At 34.9% G+C, this 5,923-nt stretch overlaps 1 long non-coding RNA gene across 1 annotated transcript; it reads right to left on the bottom strand.

The window, feature by feature from the left end:
* Positions 1 to 4,466: 4,466 nt before the first annotated feature.
* LOC308690267 lies at positions 4,467 to 5,150 on the bottom strand. The gene is made up of 2 exons (XR_014030137.1): positions 5,032 to 5,150; positions 4,467 to 4,785 (listed from the first exon to the last, which is right to left on the bottom strand). It is a non-coding gene; the product is annotated as an uncharacterized lncRNA (long non-coding RNA).
* Between the last annotated feature and the right edge of the window lie 773 nt (positions 5,151 to 5,923).

Raw genomic sequence — 5,923 nt, 5'->3', positions numbered from 1 at the left:
CCCATTGACAAATTACCAGCAAAACTATCAAAAACTGTTATCTACACTAAATATGTGTTTAAAAACCCAAACTTTCATAAATAAGACCTCAACTTAACGTAACTTAGGCCTAACGTTGTCTTTTGAAACCGGTTAGCTAGCGTAGATGCTAACGGACTTTTTCAAAGACATAAAACCATTTCTTTAAAATAAATATTTAACAGAAGCGTGTCAATTACACGTAAGAAATGTGTCAGGGGCGTTTGTGTGTATTATTTGTGAGATTTTGTTGTCTAAACTTACCTGAAAGCAGTGAAACCAACAGCGAGAGACGGGAGTTTTGTTGTTTGTCAGTTGTCGATGACGTTTCCATCTGCTCTCGAGCAGCGCACGTGCTCCAGTGTTTGATCACGCGCATGCGCATTAAAACACTTCAAAGTCATGCAGCATTTAAATAAACATATAGAATTAAAATATAACATAATTTAAAATATCATTAATAAAAAGTTATTGCGAATAGATCTGAACGTTGTTGGTTATCTTATAACCTTAGGGGACCGTACTGACGACGTTGTCAGTTGGTAATCTGCCTGTTAATAGTAGGCTAAGTGATATTAAAATAATAACCTGCAGAGAACGTTCCCAGAACGTTCTCTTTAGGTTATACAAATAAAACCTAAAACCTGCAAGGAAACGTTCTGGGAAGGTTCTCTTTAGGTTATAAAAATTAAACCTAAAAATAACCTGCAGGGAACGTTCTGGGAAGGTTCTCTTTAGGTTATTAAATAACAACCTGCAGGGAACGTTCCCAGAACGTTCTCTTTAGGTTATAAATTTAAACCTAAAAATAACCTACAGGGAACGTTCTGGGAACGTTCCCTTAAAGTTATAAAAATAGATCCTAAAAATAACCTACAGGGAATGTTCCCAGAACGTTCTCTTTAGGTTATAAATTTAAACCTAAAACTAACCTACAGGGAACGTTCTGGGAACGTTCCCTTAAAGTTATAAAAATATATCCAAAAAATAACCTAAAGGGAATGTTCCCAGAACGTTCTCTTTAGGTTATAAATTTAAACCTAAAAATAACCTACAGGGAACGTTCTGGGAACGTTCCCTTAATGTTATAAACAAAGATCCTAAAAATAACCTACAGGGAACGTTCCCAGAACGTTCTTGTTTGGTTCCCAAAAAAATAACCAAATGGGAACCAAACGGGAACGTTAGGGGAACGTTCTGTGTTTGCTGGGTTGCGCCCCTGGACCCAGTCAGTTGTGAATACTCTGTGCAGAAAAAGTTTGCTTTTGTGTCGCATAGGGCTGTCACTTTACGTTCGAAAATCGATTGCACAATCGATTGGACCAACCAACGCAAGTTTCGAAAACGAAAATAGGGAATCGATTTTAACGGTCTTTTCTCGGAGAGCGTTCAGCTCGTCACGATACGACCGCAGCGAACGCGCGTCATACAGCAACTGCAGGCTCTGACAAACACGCATAACAGCAAATTATCTTTCTGCATAACGCGTCTTTTTTTACTACAAAACTGTGAATTCTGCCGGTATGCAGACAGTCTCATGCATTCAAATACAAATTCGGGCTACTCGTCAAAATTTGTTTGACATTTCTAATCGTAAACACAGCCATGCTGAAGACTGCAGTAATGTTTTTCATTTATGCTATGGCAGTCCACTCTGCTTATTGTTTTTCGAGAATATTGCACTCCTGTTTGTCACTGTGTACGAAACTTCACGCCAATAAATCATCAGAAATATTGCAGACTTGTGCGCGTCTCAAGCGCCCTCTTTACGTTCGTCCTAATGCCTGTTCGTTGTCCGTGGATTTGCCCATATTTTGCGTTTAAAATGGAAACGTCTTTAGACATGGAAAATCGATTTTACAATCGATTCAATGAACACTTATGTCTCAAAAATCGAACAGGATTTTTTCACAAAAGTGACAGCCCTAGTGTCGCACTTCAGAACTCGGCTTCATGCAGCTTGCGTGTTTATTCGAACACCTTTAGTTCCTCTAAAGCTCACAAATCCGTTTTTTTTTAACAGTAAACACTCTTTTCATGTAGTTGCGATGTTATATTGTGTCATGTTTATCAAATTAAAACTGATTAAAAAACGTAGACTCCACTTCATTGATAGTAGCTAATATGTTGAACTTTATTCTTGTTCAAACAGAAGCTGTATGAAGCAGTACATAAAGTATTGAATGAAAATGTCTCTGAAAACATCTGTGTATTATTAGGCAAATATTGCATTTATTTCACTTCAGCTGTGGTAAAGTATGCAAACACCACCTGAGCGGTCACTACGGGAACCAGAAAGTGTCCGACTTCACGTCTCCGTTTGCAGCTCCTCCCCGCCTGCACGCGGCTTCTCTCGCCGATCGGTTACATCCATAGACAGTATATAAACGGTTACATCCAGCCGCAGCCGATGTCGAACACACCTAGCGTCTCGTCGCCATGATGTTTTCAAGTTTTCCCTGGCCTTGGTAGTCTCGCGTAGCCAGACCTCTATGGCGTTCCGATCGGCTCTTTATTATGACTTTGCTACATGCACTCGTCTCAATGAACGTGACGTCTGCGTCTGCCGAACGTGACGTCTGCGTCTGCCGAACGTCTCGTCTGCGTCTGCCACATCCCTCGTTCGTGTGCCGAACGTGACGTCTGCGTCTGCCGAACGTGACGTCTGCGTCTGCCGAACGTCTCGTCTGCGTCTGCCACATCACTCGTTCGTGTGCCATACGTGACGTCTGCGTCTGCCATAGTCTGCTGCAAGGGCGGTTTCCAGCACATTCCACACACTCATTCTTTATTATTTTTTCCCACTGATCTTCAGTTGTATTTTATTAGCAATTAAGTGATTTTACCTTGCTTATGTATAGCTTTTATTCCAAATAGTAAATATGAATTTACACAAATGTTCATGTTAAAATATTTGTTTGCCATTGTTTCTTGTCAACATATCCACAGATAGCCTACTTATCAAGAAATCATAAAAAGCATGTATGTAGCCTACTATTCACCACTAGGAGTCTCTTGACCAACACAAAATAACGTAGTTGTAAACATTTTGGCTGATTTAACTAACATAAATAATATTTGTAATTTGTAATATTTGTAATGTTTAATTTTAGAGTTGTAATATTTAGTTTTAGAGTTTCACCAAAGTTTGGTTGACAGGCGGTCTGAGAGTTATCATCAGAATTATACTTAAAAATAGTTAGGCCTGCCTCAAGAGGAAGGTGAGCAGTTTATTATTATTATGCTATTATTATTATTATTTAGCCTAAATGTCTTTGCTTGTGCATAAAAACATTTAGATTTGTATCAACAGGTACAGAAATATTTTGGCACAATATAGTCATACAAGCTGGAAGAGAATTAACAGGCACGGGCGCGAACACTTTCCTATCAACAGTGGAAACAACTTAAAATAGCCTGTAATAGCTGTAAACTCACAATAACAAGAAAAAATTGTGCTTTTGTAAAATAAAAGAAAACAATCAGCCGCATGATCTCCGTGAACTGGAGCGCGTCTCAAAAATGAACTGAAACAGTGTATAGGCCCAACTGCCTCAAAGTCAGACTTGAGGAATATACATAGCTTGAAATGGCTACTTTTAAATGAACAAGTTCAAATCGAAAGTGTCTGATTATGTAATCCGTAAAGGTTAATTTCTCTCTAAGGCTCATCTGTAGCGGAGATGGAGATATGTTTGCAGACACGGATTTAAAAAAAAAAACAAAAAAACAAAAAAATTAAAATGCCTCTATATTTTTTCAGACACATTTATTATAATTAGCCTAAGATTTATGCGTGAGCTTGAGCTAGCCTACCATGCATGCACCCAGTATTTAATTAATATAAACGTGCGATTAGTCGACTAATTGCTTAAATAAATTACTACTAGTTGACTAAAAATCTTTAGTCTATGGCAACTCTAATACATTTATTTGACATTTTTTACTTATTATTTATTGGATAGTAATTATCCAGTTATTTTAAATTACATTAGTTGAGTTAACATATACAGCCTAATTAGTAAATGAACGAAAAAAAAAAAAGATTAAATTAATATGCTACCCATGTATTTCTGCATTGCTTGTTCCTACACGAAAAGGACTGTTTTAAAGGTGACAATCCTTTATACACTGTAAAAAGTTTAACTATTATTTACTCAATTTTATTGGTGAAACATTTTTACACTCAAAAAAATTGAGTAAATTTTAAAGCTGTGAAATCAATGAAATATACTGTATGAATTGAGTAAATGCAAGTAAAAAAATTAAGTAAATCTGAGTAACTGCATCTGGTACATTAACAAATAAAATTGAGTAGAAATAATTTAACATTTAAACATTAAAAAAACAATATTTATGAGTAATATTAACTGTTTTTATTAATGAGTAATATTAACTTTTTTATTTTCTCTAAACCTTTGTAAAAATAGTACTCCAGACAACCACCATTATACATTACATTGGCCTTTATTTTCAATGAGTACAGCAATACAGCACATTTTAGACTGTTTTTTCATGTATACAATATTGCCTGCATTTAAACTTATTTAACAAGTAAAAATGAAATATTTAAACATTCAGGTAGCCAAATTCAAGTGTAATCAACCACTCTGTTATCCAATATCCACCGAATCTGCGCTGGTCCTCGTGCCGGAGACAGACTCGCGCTCTGCGGGTGAACTTTGAACTTCATACCGCCGTCTTGCATTTCACTCACAGTCACTGTCTGAGGCACAGCCGAAATATACTGCGAGCGACTGACATAACCTGCCAATAAACAAAAAGTGATAGTTCTGAGGACATTTTATCATCCAAATGATAATAATTATATTCATTATCATTATGAAAGTCAGTCATGTGTTTATGCAAAGCGTTTCAATCACGCAAAAAGACAAACGCGGCTCTCGTCTCGTTTAGGTGTCGAATTACGCCTCTGTAGGCTATGTTGTTTTGCATTAAATATGATTTAAAGCACAGTAATGATTTTATAGATAAAATAAAACATACACCAACCTGAATTTCACAGTGAAAATGCACCAAATCTGCGACGCTGAGAAGAGAGCTGTTGTTCTTGACTGGAGAGTTCAAACAGCCACGCTCACTCCAACCGTCGAGTTTTCGTCACGTCAGAGGGTGGGGGAGGGGGGGCATTGTTTTAATTGAGTAAACTTACTCAATTTTAAGAGCGTGTTAAATATATTAATAATATTGATTTGAATTAAGTAATTTTTTTGTTTCTTGAAACAGATCAGTTTAATTAAACATTCTCAAATATTTTGATAGAAATTTCACATATATATTAAGTATATTATAAAGAAATAATTGGTTAGTCAAATACTAAATTATTTTATTGAAAAAAACTTAAATATATCTGTAAATTTTAGATAAAATTAACTGTTGGATTTTTACTCAATTATTTTGGTATGTTTAACTCAAACAATCAAGTAAACGATATACAGAGATTTTATTAAGTTAATAAAGTTAAAAATTTCTGTAATATTTACTAAGCCACAGAATAATTTTTTACAGTGTACGTGAAGATTAGGCCTATACTGTTTCTTGAAGATTGTTGTATTGTATCTTCTGTTATAAAGATGAAGATTGACATTTCGTTAATTAAAAATAATAAGCACATAATGTTGTAAAAAAAATAATACTTTTTGTATTTTGTATACCCTAATTTTATCTCTAGGTAATGAAGATATATATATATATATATATATATATATATATATATATATATATATATATATATATATATATATATATATATATATATATATATATATATATATATATAACTTTTTTAAAGGGCCTCATTTTTCCTGGACCCGCTACAAATGAGAATCAATTTAAGCATGCACGCTAAGACAATTTGAAGTATTCCACTTAATACACAATATAG

Source organism: Scardinius erythrophthalmus, assembly GCF_964197995.2.
Source record: "Scardinius erythrophthalmus genome assembly, chromosome: 5".
Taxonomy (NCBI): domain Eukaryota; kingdom Metazoa; phylum Chordata; class Actinopteri; order Cypriniformes; family Leuciscidae; genus Scardinius; species Scardinius erythrophthalmus.
Note: the sequence above shows the minus strand (reverse complement) of the source record. Positions and strands in the feature narration are given on the sequence as shown.